The sequence below is a fragment of the Myotis nattereri genome (genome assembly GCF_964212035.1).
Source record: "Myotis nattereri genome assembly, chromosome: 17".
NCBI classification, from domain to species: Eukaryota; Metazoa; Chordata; class Mammalia; order Chiroptera; family Vespertilionidae; genus Myotis; species Myotis nattereri.
Genome location: NC_138092.1, coordinates 6,238,294 through 6,262,596, shown reverse-complemented (window position 1 = coordinate 6,262,596; position 24,303 = coordinate 6,238,294). Strand labels below are relative to the sequence as shown.

Sequence of the window (24,303 nt, the reverse complement as noted above, 5' to 3'; positions counted from 1 at the left end):
TGAGCTGTGGGGAAGGAAGCTGCGTGTTGGAGCAGCACTGCTGGGGATTCATATAAAAGCGCGGCCTCTTGTTGCTGTGTGCTCTGTGTCTGGTCATCAGCCTCCTTGGGCCTCGGGTTCCATATCTGTAAAAAGGAGCGTGTTTCCTTACTTGGAGGGGACACTGAGGATTTGAGATGGTAAATATAAAATATGAAGCACGCTGCCCGGTGCACACTTGGCCTTCCATCCACGAGTGTGGCTTTTATTGTTGTTGTTACTGTATTTTAACACACAGCGTTGTACCTCAGTGTTACTCTGTCCCTCCCGAGGGTGCAGGCCGAGCCTCATTCAGCTCGGCACCGCCACCTTCTAGCCCAGCTCTTGGCAGGTGGTCGAGGGCCGCTCTCCAAGGCCAGGCCACGTGAATGAATGGACACAGGCACAGCGAATGGGCCACTGGTTTGCCGGGGCCCCTCTGGCCGGTTGTCGAGGGATGTGTCTCCCGGAGACTTATCCCCTGCGGTCAGATTCGGGCCAGGACAAAGCTACGGTTGCTCCATTGTTCCCAGATAACATTTCCTATCTTAACGTCTCCACGGGGCAGCCTGGGCCACACCCGCCCTCCTGGCCTATCACCCACCCCCACTTGGACCTGCCGTGCAGAAAGCTTTCATGCGGCCACTGCTGCTGCTGGCCTCCTCCCTGCCTTCGGTCACAGCCCTTGTTAACGGGGGCATTTCTGTCCGGAAGTTCCCATGTTCCCGTGAGGGCCTAGAAAATGTTAAATAAAAATGCTCTACTTGAGCCTGACTCTTCATTGTGTGACCTCCTTCAGCCTCTGAGTCACCTTGTCTGATGGATAGGTCAGTCCTGTCCCTTGTCTACCCTGGAAGACCCTGAGGCTCCGAAAGGATGGGACTCCTAGTGACAGAGCTGGTTGGTGAGGGAGCCTAGGACCGCCACCAGCTGTGCACCTAAGCCAGCGGTTCTCAACCTGTGGGTCGCGACCCCTTTGGCGGTCAAACGACCCTTTCACAGGGGTCGCCTAAGACCATCCTGCACATCAGATATTTACATTATGATTCATCACAGTAGCAACATTACAGTTATGAAGTAGCAACGAAAATAATTTTATGGCCCTGATCGGTTTGGCTCAGTGGATAGAGCATTGGCCTGGGGACTGAAGGGTCCCGGGTTCGATTCTGGTCGGGGGCATGTACCTTGGTTGCGGGCACATCCCCTTGTGCAGGAGGCAGCTAATCGATGTTTCTCTCTCATCGATGTTTCTAGCTCTCTGTCCCTCTCCCTTCCTCTCTGTAAAAATCAATAAAATATATTTAAAAAAAAATAATTTTATGGTTGGGTCACAACATGAGGAACTGTGTTTAAAGGGCCAGAAGGTTGAGAACCACTGACCTAAGTAATGCCTTTCCCCACCCTTCCCTATTTCTGGAAGAGGTTGGAGCAGGTTGTCACAAATTTGATGACCCAGGGCACTTTCAAGTCTGCCAGCCCTGGATGCTGTAAGACGCCTAGACATGGCCATGCCTGCCCTGACGGTGACAAGCGGTGGCCTGGAGAGCCCAGGTGGCCTCTGGAGATGACACAACTCAGGGTCCTGACGCTTTCCCTTATGCCATGTTTCCCTTTCCTCTTGAACTTGACCTTTGGACCAGTTGTTCTCAAACCGGGTCTCACATTGAAATCACCAGAGGAGTTTAAAAGTCTTGCTACTGGGACCGGCCCCCCAACGATTCTGACTTAAGTAGTCAGCAGTGGGGCCCGGGCTTTGGGCTTGTAACATCTTCCCGGGTGATTCTATAGCAGCGTCGAGAACCACTGGCTTCCGTCCCCCCGTCGCAGGGATGTTGGAAAGCTAACATGAAGCTAGCAATTCCAACTTCTCTTTAGACATAGTTCCCGCCTTCCTAAAGCCGACGTCCACTTGACCTTGCTCACCCTTGCTTAGCTTCTTGGCAGCTCACATTTCCAAAGAATTGGCAGTGCTGAATGGGGAAGTGGGGGAGCAAGGAAGCTATCCCCGAAGCTGTCATGTATGTGCCCCTGCTGTGTGCCAGGCACTGTTCCAAGCACCTTCCATATAGTATGAACTCATCCAATACACAATCCACACAGTAGCGCTCAGAAGCTCTGCTGATATTATGCCCATTTCACAGATGAGAAGGTTAGGCATGGAGTCGATAAGTAACTTGCTCAAGCTGGTAGGGGCAGAGCTGGGATCTGGAGACACAGAGCTGGCTTCGGAGGCACCATCATCACCACGGTGTCTGTGGCTTTGCAGAAGGTGTGGGGCTGTGGTAGACTGGTACCCATAGGGTTGGGGATTCGCTTTCCCCAGTTGGTCCTTCAAGCTGAGGCAGAGCCATAGATCTGATCTGTCACTGTGCTACTCCGGAGCCTGGGACCCCCATGGCATCCGTAAGCAACAGGCAAACTCCATGAGGGACACCCTTTCCAGGAGGGTTGTTCGTTCACACTCCCTGTTACACATGCTGTTACTACTCCCTGGAGTTCCTCCCTCCCCCTCTCTCTGCCTGGTGAACTCCTGCTCTCTGATACCTAGCTCAGATATCCTCACCTCTCCCTCATGCAGGAAGGGTCAGTGATGCCTTCCTCGGTGTTTTCAAGGCTCTCGGTCTCTCCACCCGTGGTCACGTGGATCACAGCCTTCTTCTCACGAGTCCCTCTAGGAGGGGGCTCTGCCTTGCTCATGTTTGTTCTTGCCCCAGCGTCCATCCTACTGTCTCCAGCGGATGGCCGGCCTCTCACCTGGAGCCTGACCTCCTTTATCTTAGGTTCCACTTCGTTCCACCCATGGAGACACTATCTCCTTATCTTCTGACAATCGGAGGGTTTTCTGTACGTAATGAATGCTTTCCTTCAAGGTACCTCGGGCGGCAAATTGCATAATTGGTATTTATTGTGTTTTCCTAGATGTTAGATTTCCTAAAATTCCAGGCTGTGATTTTAGAAGAATTTCTGAGCTCCCTGGAAATTTGCCCATTTTCAGCCCTGGGCTCTCCGCATTCCTGAACTTCTCAGGGCCCAGAAAAAAAAGGGGGAAAGCTGATCAGTTCTGGGAATGGCTCTGGGTGAAGAGAGGTTGGTGTCTTATGTAGTGCGTGGCTTGATCCCTAAACTGAGCCATTTCGGCAAGAGGAGGCAGGGGCGGCAGGAATGGTTTCTTAAGGCCAGGAGTGAACTATGTGCTTTGGTGGAAATGCCAGCAGTTGCTCAGCAAGGAGTGGTAAGACTCCACCGGGCTCTGATGAGAGTGGGCGCACGGGAGTCCCTAGTCAGTTGAGATGCATTGTTGAGACATCACTGTTGCTACAGTGAGGAGGACAGAACAGTCAAGTTTATCAGACGCTGGTGAATTCTTAGAATTTATTCCACAGAAAGGCATGCACAGGGTCAGATGATCCTCAGCATTGTTTGAAATAGCAAATGAGATTATCTGCCTATGACACAAAACGCCTCGTTTCTAATCAGGTCACTGGCTACATAAAAAACAAGCCAACAGGAAAGTGTGACCAAAACTCCGAGGAAAAAATAGTCAACAGAAAACAAAGTAGAACTGAGATTCCAGAGCTAAACCCACATGTGTGTGATCAATTGATGTTTGAAATCCTATCGTATTTTCTAGAGTGGTTGACGTTAATAGAAAAAGTGAGTGGAAAGTACTGTTCCCACATATCCCTGTTCCTACATATGCACAACCTTCCTCACTCCCAGAATCCCCCACCAAAGATATCTGTCTGTCTCAACTGACCCACCTACCTTGACCCATCATACTCGCCCCGAGTCCATACTTCACGTGAGAGTTCACTCTCGGTGTTAGTACATTCAATGGCACATGTATGATGACATGCTCCCACCACTGTAGTCTCCCGTGGAATAGATTCACTGTACTAACAACCCCCCTGTGCTCCCCTATTCACTCCTTCTGACGAGACACCATTTGAATGCTGCTCAGTTGGGGATCGTTGGATTAAATTGTGTTGCATCCAGAAAATGGAATACAGGAGTAGTGGCGTTATGAAGTGATTTGAAGCATCCTTGCAGCTCTGTTAACTATCAGAAAGCAATGCCAACCTTCACAATGCTGATTTACAAGAAGGAGAGCACGCAAAAATGTGGGGAGGGTGCCGGCAATGACACCGACACAGCCGCCAATCCCAAACCCGCCGCCTGCGCGCCTGCATCTATGCTGAACACATCCTGCTGTGCCTGCGTCTTTGCTGACTTGGAAGTCCAGGAGACAGATCGCTCCTTGAGGGCAGGGCCTGGTGTGTCCATTTGCCGGGAGACCGCCAAGCCGAGGCTAAGCCCTGAGCCAGGCACCTCAGTGTCTGAGAATGCACAGATCAGTAAACAGACCGGGGGATTTTCTTTCCATAAATTCCTTCTATCTGCTCCTCCACAAACACGTGGGGCTAGCGCGGGAGCCCCGGAAGTCCCCTCTCCTGGGCACGGTCTCTGGCCTCCCCTCCACTGACCTCTCCTCTGCAGCTTGAGAGGCTATGCCCTTCAAGCCTCCTCATCATTCCCCAGGGTACAGACACAAGTCAATTCGATGGGGGCCCTGGCTTGAAAGGGACCTTTGAGGTGATAGTATGGCGCTGACATTGTCAGTCAGACCAGGCAGATCTGACTTAATTGATTCATTCCGTTGTGGGAACCAAGAGATCCTGCAGCTGGTATGGGACTTGGACAGGACAGCGCACGGGGGGGTCAGACCTGCTGGGGTTTGAGTCCACACTGTGGTGTGGCTGCCCTGTGGCCTTGGCCATGCTCCTTAACCCTGCTGAGTCTCAATTTCCTGATGTGTGAAAGGAGGCCAGACGTGCTTCTCTGAGGTTGGCGTGAGGATTGAATGTGACCGCAGAAGCGAAAGTGCCCTTTGCGGATGGGGACAGCGCAAGTGCTTCCTGTGTAGGGAGACAGGGAGGACGGCCTCCGGTTGCTCTCAGGTGCCTGGTCCTCCCAGGGAAAAGCCAAGCTCCAGGCCAGAGAGCTGGCAAGTTGGCTCTCACTCTCATTCAGTGCGCTTCTCTCGGCCGCCCCGGGCGCTCAGCTTAAGCACATAAATTAGCCTGCTCCGCCCAGCTCTGTTCTGCAGCCAGCCATATGTTTGCTCTTGATAGAGATTCTTATCTGCCGGGTAATATTACCCAGCGAGGGATGACATTTCTTATCAGAGGAGATAGCAGCCCTTTCTTTGAGCCGCAGCCAGGCCTCCGTGTGATGGGCTGGCAGGGAGGGCCAGGAGGTGGCCGGGACCCAGGAGGGGGCAGCCTGGGCTGCCGTGGGCATCAGCTGGCCCTCATCTCTGCAGACAACCATTCCCAGGGGCCTGCCTCATGGGAAGTAGGCCATTCTGAGATGTTTGCGTAAGGTGGAGGGCCCCGGCCTGTGAATGAGGAAGGAAGGCAGCGGCTTGATGAGGCTGGACCAGCTGGGGGTGAAGGCAGAGCTTGCACGGGTGGGGCCTTGCACTTGTACAGAGAGCCAGGGGCTTCCCTGCTGCAGAGCCAAGTCCTGGGGCATCTGCAGGGTGAAGGCAGCGGAGGCCAGGGACCCTCGGGCCTGGTTGTGGGAATGGTGAGGTGTCGGGTGCCCTGTGTGCCCTGTCCAGATCCCCTCCTGTCCTTTTCTGCCCTGCTGTGCACACAGGAGGCCAACTTGTGTAGATGCAACAGGATGGATGCCACCCTGAGCCCCTATGCCCCTGGCTTCTGTGTGGGAGGCGCTGGCAGGATGGGAGTAAGGTCAAGGGTGTCACTCTTCTGTTTCCTCCCTGCTGGGTCTCTGATGGATACAGGCAAGGTCTGCACAGAGGGCCCCGTGTTTGGGTCCCAGTTCTGGCACGCCCTCGCTGTGTGATATTAGGCAAGTTGTTTAACCTCTCTGCACCCCCGATAAGGTACAGGGATGATGCCGCTTTTTTGCCGCCTGTGGGTCGCACTGATCGCTGTGCCTCCCTTGCTGTAAGCCACTGGAGGAAGGGGCACTGCTGGGTCCATGGGGCCTGTGGCAGCCACAGCTCCCTGCAGTGAGGCTCCAGTGCCGGTGCAGGAGGCTGGAGTGACCGCCTGATTTTGGTTCTGCAGCTTCTGTTGGGGACATATGCTCAGGTCTGTTCCCTTCTGAGTTTGGGGAAGTCCCGCCCTGCCCAGCCCTGCTCTCAAGGAATAACCTTGCTATCATCAGAAAGGCAATGAGAAGTGCTTTTCCCTCTCCCTGGACTCCTTCCAGCCAGGGGTCCTGCTTCTGTTTCTTTCCCGTTGACCCCACTTCCTGTTCCCTTCATCTCCCCTCCTCCTAAGTCCTGAGCCTCATGCGGGTGTGCTGAGTTTTCCTATCCCTCCTCCCTCCTCCTGATGGTCAAGTCCAAATGCTGAAAGCACAGCTTGGACCATGTCCCTCTCTACTCAATAGTCTGACATGTAAGGCCCACCCCAGTGTCACCCCCCACCCCGTGGATTCCATCCTGGTGGCCTGAACTTCTCGTCGGCTGGTGGGGGGCGGGAGGGGCGGGGGGGGGGGGCGCGTCGGTCCTGGAGAGCATGCCTCGCCCCTGTCTTTTGAACCTACACTGTCTTCTTTCTTTGATTTTTGATCTCGTCTTTTCTCCTTCGGATGCGGACAGGAGCTGGTAGCTTGGCTCTATTGTGTTTCACAGGTGTTGCACTGTTTACAGATCGAAGGCAAGGTCCTCTACCAGCGAAAAGACTGCGGCTCACTTTGTTGCGGTTCTTGCTCTGTTGCATTGTCTTGACGGGAACCGTGGTGTCTTGGAGGCAGGCCTGTCTTCTGCAGCCTTAGCCTTCTCACCTGAGAGACGGTGCGCGGCCCTCCCATCTGACATCCCCGCGGGCTCCCCAGATGGGCTCTGTTTTCTTGGCTGCATTTTAGCCCCTGGTCCTTCTGGCCCTTTAAATACAGTCCCTCATGTTGTGACCCAACCATAAAATTATTTTCGTTGCTACTTCATCACTGTAATGTTGCTACTGTGATGAATCGTCATGTAAATATCTGATATGCAGGATGGTCTTAGGCGACCCCTGTGAAATGGTTGTTCCACCGCCAAAGGGGTCGCGGCCCACAGGTTGAGAACCGCTGTCCAAGATGGACAGGAGGCAGTGGTTATAAGACAGGAAGGGGGGGAAGCTCACTTTCCTAGCGGGCTGTGGAGCAGACCAGGGGCTCTTTAGGATGGTGATAATGCTCCCGATTAATTATCAGGACGCGTCTCCTGTTGTTCTCCCTGCCTGGCGGTATAACTGTCCTGCAGTGTGGGCACAGACTGGAGGGCTGGGGCCAGGCCGGGCCGGCGGCCGGCCCCTATCTGCACATGCCCGGCTGGTTCCGTCCTTGCCTCGACAGGCCCCTCTGATCTCCCCGCGCACAATGGGTGGCAGGGAAAGAGAAACTTCCTGGCCTGGGTGATACCACTGGAAGGAAGCAGCTGGCTTTGATGGGCCAAGGAAACAAAACCCGGGAGAGTGATAGCCCCTGGCCAGTCTGAGTCCCGCGTGAACTGGGGGCTGGGGGGGGGGTGCAGATCACTTTTGGGGGTGGTGGGAGTGTGTGACTTCCTACAAAGGTGATCTAGAATCCAGTGTGGGAACAGGGTGGCATTGACCAGCAGGCGGGGAAGAGCCCAAGTTTGGGGGTCCCTAGGTTTGGAGTTTCCATCAGCGCCTTACCAGGAGTGATGTACTCTGTCTGCTGGTTTCTTTATGGTGGCAAAGTGGAGTTTGCTGGACTTTGCCCCCAGTCCACAGTAGATGCTACGGCCACGACCTGTGCTGAAGGTGAGGCTAACAAGTATCAGAGGAAGAACTTGACAGTTGTTTGGAGATCACCAAGCTTACATGGGGCCTGGGGCCCAGTTCAAGGTCACACAGCCGGTTGCACCATAAACCACCGCACCACTTAGTGGCTTCACACAAGAGCTGTTTGTTTTCTCATAATCGTGGAGGGCGGCTGAGTCCTGCCGGGCGGTTCTTCTGCTACGCTTGGACTCACCTGGAGGCCGTGGTGACCGTATTCATGGGCAGCTCTCCATGGGGTGACCGCGGTGGCCGGGGCCTCTCTTTCCTCAGTGGGTCTAGAGCCCAACCTGCTTTCCAGGATGGCGGCCGCATCTCAAGCAGGTACCGTGAAAGCAACCTGCCCTCGCGTTCTAATGGTCGGGCAGCCACAGGCCAGCCCCAACTCAGTGGCAGGAGAAATCAACCCCACTTTCAGCGGGAGAAACCGCATGCATGTTCAGAGGTGGGAGGAATGCTTGGCAGACATCACTGACTCAGTGCCCCCAGGGCGCAAGGCACTTTCTGTGGCGATGACTCCCAGTCTCTACTCACTGTAACCTCTCGGGCTCTCTGTGATAATGTGTGGTGAGCACAGCGAGGAATTCTGGAGCCAGCCTGTCTGGTCTCCAGTCCTGCCGCCGCCACCAGCAAGCTGTGTGACCGAAGCAAGCTGCTTACTCTCTGCATGCCCTAGGTTCTTCCAGGAAAATGGGGATAACATTAGCATTAGGGTAGAGCGTGCGTGAAGATGAACTGTAATGTGTGTGTGTGTGTGTGTGTGTGTGCATATGCCTGCATGTATGTGTACACATGCACATGTGCACATATGTATATGTGAATATATCGGGTATCCCAAAAACTGTCTACACACAATATCTGTAGATTCTATTACATTTTGACAAGGAAATGTATTTTAGTAAACACTGCCTTTATAATTATTTCAAGTATGTGTACATATTTCGCAGATATCCTGTAGGCATATTCATATACACAAGTGTATCTGTATTTATGTGTACACATGTATGTTTATAGACACACATGTGTTTGTGTATATATATACACACACAATATAGATATATAAATGTAGTGCGTAGCTCTTAAAGATATGTCCCTTTTTATACATAGGTTTGCAGCCTGCAGGGAAGTCCCAACTTGCCTTGCCCTGGGCCTGGTCCCATTGTTTTCCAGAGAGTTTTTAAGTCGGACCTGAGAGCTGGTGCCCAGGGCTCCCATAGCCCACACCTGGTGCCTCTCCATCCCGGGAGGGTTCCCACGCCTGCCCTTGGGAAGTAGCAAAAGCACCCGTGGGCCCTGGTGAAAGCGATTCTCCGGGCCCAGCCCCTGGCCAGCTGACACTGAGGGTCTGAACCTTTGGCCAGTTGCTCTGGGTTCTTTTGATGGAAAGCCCCACCGCCCACACGGCTTCTGCTCCTGGCCTGTGGCCAGGCTGCCCGGCGCTGCCTCCAGGGCTACCACCTTCACTGATGAAGATGTTCTCTCCCCGCCGCCCCCCCCCCCCCCCAGGAGACACCTAACGCATTGGACTCACGCACAGCCGGAATCTCAGAGGGGCGCGGAGCACGGGCCGGTTTCATGCTCGCTTTTCTGGCTCACTGAGCTTGCCCACATCACTGAGGACCACACGGCGTCCTCGCCTCACCTCTTCCAGGTCGAGTTGAGGTCAGGGGTGGCTCTGGGTGGCCAGACGCCCTGTGCCTCCCTCTCTTTCATCATGAGCTGATTTCCCCCCAAGAAGCAGCGTCTGAGCGATGTGACCCCCATTGCTTCATTAGTTCCCTGAGTTGTCCCACTAAGAGAAAGCAATTGACATTAATTTATTATTATTATTTTAAAAAATATATGTTTTTATTGATTTCAGAGAGGAAGGGAGAGAGGGAGAGAGATAGAAACATCAGTGATGAAAGAGAATCACTGATCAGCTGCCTCCACTGGGGAACGAGCCTGCAACATGGGCATGTGCCCTGACCGGGAATCGAACCCGTGACCTCCTGGTTCATAGGTCGACACTCAACCATTGCGCCACATCGTTCGGGTGCAACTGCCAATTTATTGAGCATCTGTGCTGTCTACATATTTTGCTCTAATTATTACCTGCAGGCAAGATGTTATTGTCCTGAAACTAGGAGATAAGAAAGAATTTACCAAAAGGCACAGAGCCCGCATTCCAACCCTGGTCCCCCTCACTGGAATGCTGGTCTCTTTCTGATATATCAGAGGTGAGATGCATACGATTTCTCTTCAAGGTGGTAGGACCCAACCACTCGCCTCTCCTGGAGGTGAACAAATCTTGCAGAGAAAACGAGTTTCCCCCTTAGAACGTACAGACTGTCCTTGGGGTTGTCAACACATTCCGGAAAGCCAGGTGCTGCCCTGTGCCGGCCGAGTTGGAAGGCACCGAAGGCCTGAGTCGGGCCGGGGACCACGCTGCTCACTGCCTTTCTCTGTCCAGTCCGTCAGCTGTAAACATGTTTTCCTCCCCACACTTTGGCATCAGTCATGATTCAAAATTCCAGGCAGTCAACCCTTGTAGAAAGGGGTTGGATCTGGGCACTCAATCACCCCAGTTGTGTGTGCAGGGCTGTGCCAGGGCAGAGCGCTTTCCAAATTTTAGCTGACCCTCCCAGCTCCCTGGAGAGGGTACCCACTTTGCAGATGAGGAGAACAAAGGTTTTCTGTGGAGTTATCAGCGGAGCTTTTAAGCCCAACCACCACTCTCTGCCATCACGGCTACCAGGAGTCCTGTTTAAGAGACTGTTAGCTGAGTGTGTGAGAAGTGTAATGGAGACTGCATTCAAATAAGGGACTATGACTCCTTTTTTAAAAAAAAATGTATTTGTATTGATAAGGGAGAGAGAGATGGAAACATCAGTGATGAGAGAGAATCACCCATCAGCTGCCTCCTGCACACCCCACACTGGGGATGGAGACCACAACCTGGGCACGTGCCCTGACCGGGAATCGAATCATGACCTCCTGGTTCACAGGTCGACGCTCAACCACTGAACTACCCTGGCTGGGGGATGAGTCTTTTCTTAATGAGCTGATGGTCCCCTGTGCCAGTATTTTAAAGGAGCTGACCACTGAGTACACTGGTGTGGGCACCTGACCGCTTCCCCACAGAGCACGTGGGAGCTCCCTCTGCCTCACCGCCCTCCGCTGTCTGGTACATCACCCAGTGCCTGGCTCGTGATGGACTCTTCCTGAGAATGGACTGGCTAAATGAATCAACAGCGATTCCACGCTACCAGTCAGGCCACGTGGGAGTATGGAACTCCCGTCTGGGCACATTTGTGCTTCATTTCTTATTACAAAGCAACATCTCTCTCCTCCAGAAAAATCCCCAAATCCAGACAAACAAAAGGAAGAAGCAAAAAAACCCCCTCCCTGATCACTCAGAGATGACCGATTAAATGAAAGGATGCATATACAGGGTGTCGTCTCCCCCCCTCCCCCCCGCAAATCTATACACACTTTAATAGCTGATAGCTTAATTTGGAAAGTGGAATATATTTCAACAAACACTGTCTTCATAGTGATTCAGAGTGTGTATATGCTTTTTTGGGGGGGACACCTTACATAGACACTCGTCATTGTTTGGTTGCATGCACATTAGCTTGTAAATGGTGATAACCATCTTCCCACGTCCCCGTCTGCTCCACCCCTGCTGACACCGAGCTTCGCCACTGCTCAGTCATATGTGACAGAGTTCCTCCTGTTTTTCTTAAGCCTGAATTCAACTGTTCCTATTATAATCAGCACCTCAGTGAATATTCTCATCGTTAAATCTTTGTGACTCATAGTTTCCTATTTATTAGGATACTAGAGGCCCAGTGCACGGAATTTGTGAAGGGGGGGGGTGTCCCTCAGCCCGGTCTGCACCCTCTCCAATCCGGGATCCCTCTCACAATTCAGGACCGCTGGCTCCTAACTGCTCACCTGCCTGATTGCCCCTAACCACTCTGCCTGCCTGCCTGATCAACCCTAACTGCTCCCCTGCCAGCCTGATTGCCCCTAACTGCTCCCCTGTCAGCCTGATCGCCCTTAACCGCCTCTGCCTCAGGCCCTGCCACCATGGCTTTGTCCCAAAGGAAGACTGGACCACCAGAAGATATCTGGCCCACCCAGTCTAATTAACATATTACCCTTTTATTAGTATAGATACTCCCATAACATAGAATGGCTGAAGCAAGGACCACTTAGGCTATGTTGTTCGCCACAGTGCCCTTCAGGAAGTCTGGACCTTCCACCACCATCTCCTGAGCCCTGCACCGCCCGGACACCTGATGAATGTGCCCTTTCCAGCCTCTATTCTTTGGCACACGTCACAGCACCAGACACCTGCTGTTCTCAGCCCACTTGTTCCTTCTTCAGAGGATCCCCTCCCCGTGGACTGTGGGGTGCCCCACTGTTCCCCTTCCAGCCCTTGGTTTCTGTAACGCATGTCTCCATGGAATGAAATCATGATTTGTAGTGTTTGGCGCTGAGCCCGAGTGGGTCTGGTTTGCTGTTACGTCCTGGCGGCCAGCACGGCACGTTACAGTGGTCAGCGGTAAGGGCTCCTAAAGGACCCAGATCTGCCGTGGCTCAGCCACTTTGTTCACGAGTCTTCACGTACTCACCTGAGCGGGCACGCTACCCGCCTGGCACTGTGATGGTGGCGTTTAAATGAGATACGGCGCGAGGAGGCACGCAGTTTCACACACAGCGTTGGTGCCTGGGGTGTGGCTCGTGGGTGCTTGCGGGCGCCTCTCTGTGCTGGGCCCGGTTCTGCGTGCTTTATGTCAAAATGACATGAAATGGAATTTCAGTGTCCATAAAGTTTTATTGGAACACAGCTTGCCCTTTCGTTACACAGTTTGTGGTGGCTTTTATTGTCCCGTGGCGGGGGTGAGTAACCGGGACCGAGATGGTGTAACCCGCAACGCCCAGAATATTTACGATGTACCCCCGCGGAAAGAGGTTGCTGGCTCGGGTTACAGTATGAGCTCATCCAGTGTTGCATAATGCCGCTGTCATGTCACCGTCCCCCTCGTACACAGGAGGAACAGAGGTACAGAGAGGTTAGCAAATGGGCCTGAAGTCACACCCGGCCTGGAGGCGGTAAAGATGGGGTTTGGTTCCCAGAGCTGGGCTCTCCCTGGTCAAACCCTAGCGCAGGTTACTGGTGTTTGCAGGTGAGGGACATGCGGCGTGAAGAGGTCCAGCCGGCCCTAGCCGGTTTGGGTCGGTGGATAGAATGTCGTTGGCCTGTGGAACCAAGGGTCCCGGGTTCGATTCCGGTCAAGGCCAGCCCCTGGTCAGGGTTTGTGCAGGAGGCAACCAATCGATGTGTTTCTCTCACATCAGTGTTTCTCTCTTATCTTTTCCTCTCTGTTCCACTCACCCTAAAAATCAATGGAAAAATATTCTCAGGTGAGAATTAACAAAACAAAACAAAACAAAACAAAAAAGAGGTGAAGTTGTACATGTGTGAATGGCAGCATCAGGATTTAGGGCCAGTGCAGGGATCTCCGAGTTCTCGGCCCTCCTGTCACCCTGGGCTCTTTCTACCCCTCCAGGCTCCTAGTATCACCTGCTAACCACAGGACCAGACACACAGAGGCATCCAACATGCCCTTAAAAATGCTGGCGCCCGAAACCAGGGAAATATGATGACAACACTAGATATGGCTGTGGGCTTTCTCCTACATACCAGCTTCGTAAATGTTTGTGGAAGAAAGGAATGGATCTGGTGAACGGCTCCTGAACTCTTAGGAGTTTCAACTGGAGGCAGGACAGGGACCTGGGGGGAAAGCAGCAGCAAAACCATGACCTGGTCACGGGAAGGAGACCTTGCTGGGCACCAGTTATGTTCCTCAGGGGGTGAGGGGGGTCTCTTGCCACAACGCCACACACCCTTCCGTTAAAATTCCACTGCGGGGAAACTGTGTTTTCTGGCCATCGCAACGGGCTCTACTTTTGTGGATTCCAAATGGTTGGTTTCTTTAAATAGCTTTGTTGAGATTTAATTTACATACCATGCAATTTCCCAATCTTAGAACATTTTCACCACCTCAAAAAATAAATAAAAGCCTGAACTTTTAGCTGTCGCTTCCGCAACCCCCTCCCAGGCTTAAGCACCTGTAATCTGCTTTATGCATTTGCCTATTTGTACGGACATTCGTATAAAGGGAATCCTACGCTATCTGGTCTTTCCTGACCAGCTTCTTTCTCTTAGCATGATGTTTGCAAGGTTCATTCACGTCTCAGCATCTGTACTTCCCATGTATCATTCCTTTCTATGCCTGAGTAATGCTCCCTTGTAGGACTTAAGGCCACATTTTATTTGCTCATTTGCCAGGTGATGGGCATCACGCTGTTTTTATTTGCGGGGGTGGGGGGGGTCATTATGCATAATGCCGCTCTGAGAGTTTACGTACAAGATTTTGAGTGGACGTGTGTTTTCATTTTCCTCCCGTATAGATGCCCGAGTGGAATTGCTGAGTCATATGGTAACTCAGTGTGTAACTTTTTGAGGACCGGCCAGGCTGTTTCCCAAGGCGTCTGCACTGTTTTTCATTCCCACTAGGAACTGCCTGTTCTTGCTCATAATTCACACTCCTCCTTATTTTCTTAAATATGTTTTATTGATTTTTAGAGAGAGAGGAAGGGAGAGGGGTAGAGAGATAGAAACATCAATGAGAGAGGAACACCATTGAGTGGCTGCCTCCTGCACAGCCCCTACTGGGAATCGAGCAGGCAACCCGGGCGTATGCCATGACTGGGAATTGAACCAGTGGTTCCTGGGTCGACATTCAACCGCTGAGTCACACCGACCAGGCCATAGGCCTCTTTAAACACAACGTAATTCCATTTATAAATGTTTAGAGAACGCTGAATTAATCCCTGGTGCTAGGTTGCCTCTGGAAGGAGGGCAGAGACGATGCGGGGAAGGACTTGTCTGGGTGAGGGGAATGCTTTCTGTGTCTTGGTGGTTTCGTGCTTTGGGTCTATGCACTTGTCAAAACTCATCCAACTGTGCACTTAAGATCTGGATGTTTCGCCATGTGTTGATGATGTCTACATGGAAAAAATAAACTAAAAACAAAACAAAACATAGATGGAAGGGAAAGAAGGAAAAACTATGCGTTATCTTATGACATGACTTACCGTACCCACCTTTCCCTGGTCAGAGGGCCTGTGGCTGGCAGGCAAGGCCAAGTGTAAAAAAGTCTTTTAATTGATGTGATTAACTACATCTCAACAGGGAGCCTTGTTAACGCCAAGGGGGAGGGGCACAGGAGGTTATTTTTTCACTCTCCCAACCAGGGGACGTCTGGGAGGGGGGTGCCTGGGCACTTAGAGGGCCAGTCCCTGCAGTGGGGGAGGGTGACGTGGAAGGTCTGATTCTGGGCCTTTCTGCAGAGAAGAGCTGCTTTTCCCTTTGGCATTAAGATACATTTTTAAAAAATCATTTTCTCAGTTGCTACAACACGAATTCTCCAAAGCCAGCCTGACATTTTTTGTTGTTGTTGTTGTTGCAAGACTGCCTCATCCACCAGAACCCAGCATTTAGACAGAAAGAACACTCTAACTCTTCCTAAATGTATTAGTGGCTGCTGAGCAGAGGACAACAGGACACAAACAAAAAAGAAGTGAAGGGTGTGGCCTCTCCCCCTTAGAATCTGCAAACAGATTTCATGGTTTGACATAAATTCACAGAAGATTAGGATTGGGCAAGCGTCATTAACTGCCCACGTACAAACATCAGTATTGTAACATTTTTGATACATTGCACAAATTGCATCATCTTGTAGGCTAGGAAAAAGCATGTATTTCGCTAGAAAAAAAGTACATGGGGTATGCGCGACACAGTTATTTGGGGCAAGATGTGATTCCATGTGTGTTTTTGTTTTCGTTATTGCTCGTCTATGATTTCTGATTTCCTTTCCGATGAGCATTTATTGCTTGTGAATTAAATTAGTTGCCAAAAAAGTGTTTTGCTGCCCTGGCTGGTGTGGCCCAGTGGGGTGGGCATTGTACTGTGCACCAAAAAGTTGCCAGTTCGATTCCTGGTCAAGGGCATATGCCCAAGTTTTGGGCTGTATCCCATGTGGCTGATAGATTCTCTCTCTCTCTCTCTCTCTCTCTCTCTCTCTCTCTCTCTCTCTCTCTCTCTTGTCTCTCAAAATCAATAAAAATATATTTTGAAAAATTCCTTTGGTTCTCTCACTGGTTGGAGATATGGTAGGCTCCCCTCTCTCCAGAGCAGACCCCCTCCCCTCTGCCACCCCCTCAGCTTGTGAAGTTAAGGCGGCTCTGCATAATGCATTGACCCTGAACTTCGGGGTTAGCTAGGTCGGGGTTTGATCCTAGCAGCTTAAGGAAGTCACGGATCCTTTTTTTGCATCTTGATTTCCTCATCAGAAGGCTGGATCTGATAATACTCTCAGGGGTGAATTGGTGTGGAATATACACTGGAAAACAGCACAAAACTTGGCCCCTCCTATCCGTTCCTCCTTTTCCAACCCACTTTCAGCCCAGGAACGTCCTGGCACCTGCTAGCACTCCACATGACCGTCCGGATGACTTCCGGTAGCCAGGCTGCCTCCCTGAACCATGGCGGGAGCTGGAGTGCACCTGCACGCATGTCTGGTGTGTGTGTCTGTGTGCACATGCACTCAAGCCCATGTGCAAGGCTTTGGTGTGTGTGGCTCGACGTTAAACAAAACCCCCCTCCCGTGGATGAGTTAAGACTGCTCGCTGCCGGGGCCAGTTATCTATCCCAGACCCAGGGTAGGACGAATTGCAGCCAACATCTGGCTGACAGCTTCTTTATATTCTTCCCTGTAGCACGGTCCTGGCAGTGGCGTGTCTTAAACAGCGTGCCCATCACTTTGGGATCGTTCTCCTCCTGCAAACCTGAAGGGTTGAATGCCACCCCAGGCTGAATGTGAGTATTGTGGGGGGTTTTGTTTGTTTGTTTGTTCGTTTGTTTTCCCGGGGTGGGGGAGGGCCCAGTGGAGGACGAATCAGGGTTTTGCTGTCTGTTTACCCGGGTGGAGTGTAAGGGATGCAACACAGGAGCCATGCTGTGGCCTCTGGTTTCACCTTCTCCCTTCAGCATCGCCTCCCTGTTCTCGGCTTCTTTTTCGGGCAGTGGTTTTCAGACTTCGGTTTGCAAATGATCACCTGGGAAGCTTGCTATCCCCTCCCCGCTGCTGTCCTAACCCGCAGGCTCTGGGTGGGGCCTAGAAGTGGCATTTTCGACAGACAGCTCTGATAGGTCCATTTGACCAGGAGGCACTAGAAGCAGGTGCCCGGGACCTGTCAGGACTTCACAAACAAGTTTGAAAACAGATACAGTGATTAGTTTCAAAATGGGAAAACAACGCTAAGAAATTGAAACAGTGATACATACTTACATAACTTTAAAGCAGCTTGTCAGTTGCAGCTCGGCTTTTGCAAACAGGAATTGTTTTTAAGGCAGCCTCTGGATAGGTTTAGCGTATTTGATAGGCTGTATGCCAGGACTGCAAAAACCTGGAGAAAGCCTAACACCACCAACCCAGCTCTGAAAAATAAAACCCTCGATTATTTATTTTAAAGACATATTTTTATTGATTTTAGAGAGAGAGGAAGGGAGAGGGAGAGAGAAAAAGAAACATGGATGTGCAAGAGGAACATAGATTGGCTGCCTCTTGCACACACCCCAACCGGGGATCAAACCTGCAACCTGGGCATGTGCACCCAGACCACACAGCGCCCACACCCAAGCCATCTTGGACCGACTGGTTTCGTTATCTGTCCCTTCATTCCTCCATGGTTATCTAACATTCCTCAGGTGGTAATCTGGGCTCCCTACTTGGGGTCTTGCCCTAAAGAATGGCCTGGCTGTCGCAATGCCTCGCTGCAGTCTTGGTGATCACAGGCACCTGAGCAATCCGTCCGTGAAGAATGGGTTGGGTGGGTGGTCCGGGCCGGGGAGTGGAAAGGGAGAACCAGAGCAGAGTCCCCCGGACCTCTCCCCGCCTTCCTCGTCCAGTCCCTTCGTTCTCAGAATGTGGCGGGAGCCTGGCCCCGGCGCCATGGCCAGTGGCTGCGGGAATTGGTCTTTTGGAAAGACTACTTATCAGGAGCCATCAAGGCGTCCCTTTGGCCTTGTAACCCTCCAGGAGGAATGAGAAGGCGGGGCCGGGGGAGAGGTGTGTGCAGGGAGGGCTGTTTTGGAGCTGGGCGCATTTAGGGGCGCATCCTGAACAAAATGCCACCCAGGGGCACCCGATGCTTCTGCGCCCCCGAGTCTTTCCCACGATGGAGAGGAGTTAGCCGCCTTCAGGAGAGCAGTGGCAGTTGGTGATGTCCCAGTCGCAGTGTTGTGTCCTGCCGGGGATTCCGGAAAGTGCGGAAGAGAGCTGTGCTCTCTGTTGGAAAAATGAAGATGTGGGTGCCTCCTTGGGGGTCCGAGGAGTAGGACAGTTGCTTTTTCTCTTCTGTCTTCATCTCTTACCTTTTTGGTAACCTGCCTTATCCAGTTATAAAAATGGCTTATTGCAACAGAAGAAAAGAAAAACGTATATGTGGATTTGTAGGGACCCCTGTGTCCCCAAGAGGGGCACCCCATAGGGGCAGCCTGACATCCCCACCGCCCCCTCAGGCTGTGTGCAGGTCACGACAGGTGCTCTGGTTGCGGGGGGGACGGACGCTGCTCCCCGGTATGATGGCTCCCTGTGCCTCACCCACTGAGACAAGCTGCTGAGCCCCCAGCACAGCGCCTGGTACACGCACGGCTCCCTGAAGGACGTGCCCTCTTTCTCCAAGCCTATGACACAGTGCCGCCACCGGGCATTTGTCCTTCTCCTGTCCTGTTTCATTTAAAGCCCATCGTAATGGTCCCAAAGGGACCATTGTCATGTAATAATCCCCATTTTATAGATGGGAAGGCTGAGTCCTTAGTTGCCATTCACAAAGCCTCTGCTGAGTCCCAAACTCGGGCTCTCGGCATAAATCTGCATGGACGCTCACAGGACACCTTAGGGTTGCTCTTCATATCTGCTTCCCACTGTGGGGAAACTGAGGCTCTGTCAGATTATTCCCCAAAGGACCCGCACCCAGAAAGAATCACGGGCACATTTATCCCTGGGTTTTCTGCCTCTGCGTCTGGTTGAGTTTTTTCTTTTGAGCTGTGTTGTGCAAGCCTCCTCCATGGAAGGCACGTTATTGTTGGTCTGCTAGGATCCCGCTCCTTCTTTTTCTGGCTGCCCCTTGCCCGTCCCCTTTGCTCCCGGTAGGCATCGCCCTGGTGGGTTTGCTGTAGGCCCCGTGTGTACGCTTCCTCCTGTGTTGTTCTGATTGGGGATCTGTTTTGAATTTGGACAGATGGGATTCGGCTACAGATCTCTCTCTGGTTTCTCTCTCAGTTTTGTCTTTTTACTCAGCACAGCCCTCCTTTGGTGTCTGCAGAAGACTGGCTCCGGGATCCCCCGGGGATCCCCCAATCCACAGATGCTCAAGTCCCCTATGGAAAGGGGTATAGTACTTGGATATAACCTACCCGCATCCTGCCATGTCCTTTAAAGGGTCTTTAGATTATTTCTAATTCCTAATACAATGTAAATACTGTGTAAAGTTGTTATACGGCATTGTTCAAGGAAGCGTCTCAAGTAAAGAAAGAGTGTACATGTTCAGTCCCGCCGTGACCATCATAGGTCTAACTACACAGTACACGTCAGCAATAACATACCCCCCCCCCCCGCCCCCCAATACTGTCGACCCATGGATGGTTGAATCCACGGATTCGGTGCCTGTGGATACAGAGAGCCGGCTGCTCCATCTTTGTAGATCCCACCTGGTTGCTCTGTGTACACCTAGCTCATACGGGGCTGCCTCTCCCCTCCCCTTGCCGTAGGTCCTGCCATTGGCTGGTCTCGGCCCTGCTGATGAGCCCAGCCGTGGCCTGTGACAGGCAGTGCATACCTGTAGTCGCATGGACTGTGGGAGAGTCAGAGAAACTAGCTGAGGTGGATGAGTCATCGTGCGTTCACAAGGGCTGCCCGATCGTTTTCCAGAATGACTGTGCCGCTTGCCGGGCCACTGGTGTGCTCCGCGTTCCGGTTTCCCCACGTCCTCCCGGCACCTGGCGCTGTCAGAGGGGGCAGGAAGGATGCATTTGTAAGCTCAGCCGCATCAGGGCACTGCTCACTGCACGTCAACGTGTCATAACAACATCTTGAGCAGGAGGGTACAGGGAAGGGGAGAGGGGACGCCTTACTTAATGCAACTCTGTCTTCTATTAAGGAAGACTGTTTCCCCAGAAACCCCCGGTAGGTAGACTTCCCTTACGTCTTTTAGTTTTCTTTTTTTGTTGTTGTCAATTCTCACCTGAGGATATTTTTCCATTGATTTTTAGGGAGAGTGGAAAAGAGAGGGAAAGACAGAGAGAAACATCGATGTGGGAGAAACACATCGATGGGTTGCCTCCTGCATGTGCCCGGACCAGGGCTGGGGCCAGGGAGGAGCCTGCAACCTAGGTATGTGCCCTTGACTAGAATTGAACCCGGGACCCTTTGGTCCGCAGGCAGATGATCTGTCCACTGAGCCAAACTGGCTAGGGCCACTTTCCCTGTGTCTTATTAGCCAGATGGGACTGGGGGTCCTCCCGAAGGCAGTCCCCGACAGAGAGAACGGATCCGATCGCATGGCTGCCCGCCTGCCCAGGACCCCAGCAGAACCGGGCGTGTCTGAGTCAGGATGAAGATCCAGGGGCTGAGCACCTACTCAGCTATAGTCTTTCACACCAGATCTCTCATTTTGCAATTTTGTGAGTACATCTTGCCTCTTTCGTTCAAGGGACTGTCCCCTTTCACGTCTGTGATTAACCACAGGCAGAGTTTCTGATTGAGTCGACCAGCACGCGACCGTGACCTTGGGCCCAGATCTGCCCAGCTCATTCTGGAATTTGCCATTCTTGTCAGCCGGACGTCAGACCTGTTCCCACGCCAGCTGCCCTAGAGTCGGTTTCCTTCTGGGCTCCCCGGGGAGAGGTCAGGACAGAGATTCAGGTGGCCGAGCGCCCACCTCCGGCCCACGCCGGGGGTCCCAGGCAGGATGCCGGCTGAGGACAGGTGGGAAGAGCACCTGCCCGGGAACAGGACCACAGCAGGCACCCGCTTCCCCTCGGCCTCGCGCCTGCTGTGTAACCCTTGTGCTTCTGCCTCACCAAAGAAATGACTAGTAAGTTCTCAGTGGTTCCCAGTAGTTACAATTTACTGAGCAGTTACTCTGTCAGGTGGCCCGGTAAGCACCTTTTTCCTAGGATCTCATCACATATCTGCCCTGTCAGGCCCTTTCTGTGTTTTGGTTAAAGCACCGGCTCCAGTCAGACCTCCCACAGAATCCCTGTTTGGAAATGTATTGGCTGGGTGGCCTTGGGCAAGTTACTGCACCTTGCTGTGTGCCTCAGCTTTCTCATTTGTTTGTGGAGAATAATAAATACCAGCGTGATGCAAACACTTGATGCGTTAATACACAATAACTGCTGAGGGTAACACTGGCTTAGAGTGCACACGTAGTTCACGCCTGATAAATGTTACCTGTTGTTTTTGCCATTTTTTAAAAATGAGGAGCCCGGCCAGTGTGGCTCAGTGGTTGACTGTCGACCCACGAACGAGAGCTCCCTGGTTCGATTCCCGGTCAGGGCACATGCCAGGGTTGCAGGCTTGATCCCCAGTGGGGGACGTGCGGGAGGCCACTGATCAGTCATTCTCTCTCATCATTGAGGTTTCTATCCCTCTCCCCTCCTCTCTGAAATAAATAAAAAATATATACAAAAAAAAAAAACTTTACAATGAAGAAATCAGAGGCTCAGAGAGATCAACGTACCAAACATCAGGCAGCTGGGAGTCGCAGGGCCTCTTCCCCCCTGCACATCGCCAGTCGATGCGTGGCCCAAGCAAGCAGAGTCGCTACTCCTCCGTAGAATAGATTTTCTTTCTTTCTAAGTTATAGAATGGTTTTATTTATTTATTTTTCTTTTTTTAAAATGTCTTTACTGTTGAAAATATTATATATGTCTCCTTTTTTTCTCCCATTGACCCCTTCTATCCACCCCCCTCCCTCCGCCCCCAGTCCCAGGCCTCCACCACCCTATTGTCTGTGTCCATGGGTTATGCATATGTGCACACAAGTTCTTTGGTTGATCTCCCCATCCACTCCCGCTTTCCCATTGAAGACCTAGTGACACTCTTTATAAAGAACTAGCCCCCACCCTAAGGACACAGTGCAAGGCTTCCAGCACCCGGTAGGTGTGTGTGGATCATTCTGGATGGTGGCTAGGGACACAGGGCCATGGTGGGAAGGGTGTGCCCTGGGACAGCAAAGGCCCGGCCTTTGATTCCTGGTTCCCCCACCAGACTTTGGGGGGCCTCAGCCTCCTGGTCTTTAAATCGGATTTCTACCCTATTTCCCACCAGGAAGGACCAGGGAGTGCTTTCTCAAGGGCACGTGGCCAGTGTGGCTGATTCCGGAACTGGGGTTTTCTATGTGACGTCCTATTTCTTTATCTCAACCCGAAGTTACAAGCAGTTACACAGCCTACAAGTGTTGTGTCCCCCAAAGCCATGTACTCACTGGAAGGCTCTGCAAACCAGGGCTTCAGAACCTTCTGGAAGAGGGTTTTGCAGCCCAACTAAGGGAAATGGGCTGGAGTCAGGGGTTGCTGAGACTTTCGGAGAGTGGGATGCGTATCCAGGCTCTTGGTTTGGGGGCAAATAGACCAAGTAGCTCTCGGCTACATGGGACGTTCCTCGCGGAATTTGGCCACCTGAGCAGTTTAATACATACGTGGGTGTGAGCGGCCAGGTGCTCAGTCTGAACGAAGGATCGCAGGCTAGGTGGTTAAAGCAAAAATGGTGATGCTCATGCCCTGAATTTCCTGGGAGGACTTTTATAGTTTTATTTTTTAATTTTGAAAAATATTTTTTTTTATTGATTTTAGAGGGAGAGAGAGAGAGAAACATCAGCCGGCTGCTCCTGTACACCTTGAGGTGGGGATGGAGCCCGAAACCCTGGCAGGTACCATGATCGTCGATTAAACCAGTGACCTCTTGGTTCATGGTTTGGTGCTCAACTACCAAGCCACACCAGCCAGGCTTCTGGAAGGACTTTTAAATGTAGCCCTGCTTAAGAAGTGACACCGCTATCTTTTATTTTTAAAATTTAAATGTCCTTCTATCCCTTTTCTTTCCTTCTTTTCTTGTCTTTCCTCTTCCCCTCCCTCCCTCCCTCCCTCCCTCCCTCCCGGGAAAACGTTCACACTGTTGAAAAGTCAAAAGACCCAGAAAGATCCCCAGTGAAAGTGAAGTGTCTCCCTCCATCTCCAGCCCCCAGCCACCCACAGGTCTTCCTTCCAGGACTAGCCAGTGTGAGAAGCACCGTGTCCATCATTCTAGAGATGGGCTGTGCGTGCCCAAGAAAACCGCGTGTGTGTATGTCTCCTTTCGTAGTGCATGAGGTCGTTGTGTTTTATAGCATTTAAGCTCCATGATTTAGGCCATAACCAGGGAAGAGAGGTGGCCAGTCATGCTTTCCCATTTCTCACCAGTTACCCGGCCTCCGTTCCCAGTTGCTTCTTACCAGCTCTTGCCTTGTCCTGTCTGCTCACAGGACCGGTTCCCAGGCATGTGCGATGACATGGGGACCTCTCTGATTACTTGGCTGTGGACCCAGGAGTGGTCCAGCCCAGCTGTGGAGAACCTTCCTTTCAGGAGGTGCTGGGTTCTGCCTTGACCTCGCCCTCTGCAGGCAGGAAGTCTGGACGGAGTCCAGGGGGTCTCCAGAAACCTCCCCACCGAAGGTGGCCCTCTGGGAACCCCGCCTCTACCCAAGGGCAGCTTTTAGGTCACCTTCTCTTGACCTGGGTCACTGGGTGCAGAATCACACACCTGAGAGATGGCTGAGGCTATAGTTCCTTAAATTGAACCACGCGTCAATCTCCAGGAGCCCCTGTTAAAGGCAGATTCTCCGTCACTTAATCTGAGTGGCACTGAGACTCTGCACGAATCATGAGCTCCCAGGGGATGCTTATATCCTGGTCCCCACCCTGAGCATGTGGGACACACCATGAGCGCCTGGGGATGCTGATATCCTGGTCCCCACCCTGAGCAGGTAGGATGCATCTCCTTCCTGCACTGCTGGGCCGCGCATGTTCTGACTCTGTCGATGCACAGTGTCCTGTTTCATCCTCCTGACCATCCAGTGAGGTGCGGGAACACAGTCTTTTTTATTTCAGGTGAACATGGCCACGTTCCCCATGCGTCCCTTCGCACCCCTTCTCCCTTAGCACATAACACCTTTCCTCAGTGACTGGGTCACGGCTGAGCTATCTTCGGTTCATGTGGTTTTGACAACATGGCTGGCCTGGAAATTTTATTTTCAATGAAACTTCCTTGTTGAACTGCTTTGGTTTTGAAAGGCTTCCGTT

The 24,303-nt window shown here is 52.1% G+C and overlaps 1 long non-coding RNA gene across 2 annotated transcripts in view; it reads left to right on the top strand.

The window, feature by feature from the left end:
- LOC308533388 overlaps positions 1-24,303 on the top strand; it is a 316,610-nt gene that overhangs the window by 157,386 nt on the left and 134,921 nt on the right. For both annotated transcript variants that reach the window (XR_013997083.1, XR_013997084.1), the window contains exon 4: positions 16,677-16,776. This is a non-coding gene — a long non-coding RNA (uncharacterized lncRNA). The remainder of the gene's footprint in view (positions 1-16,676; positions 16,777-24,303) is intronic.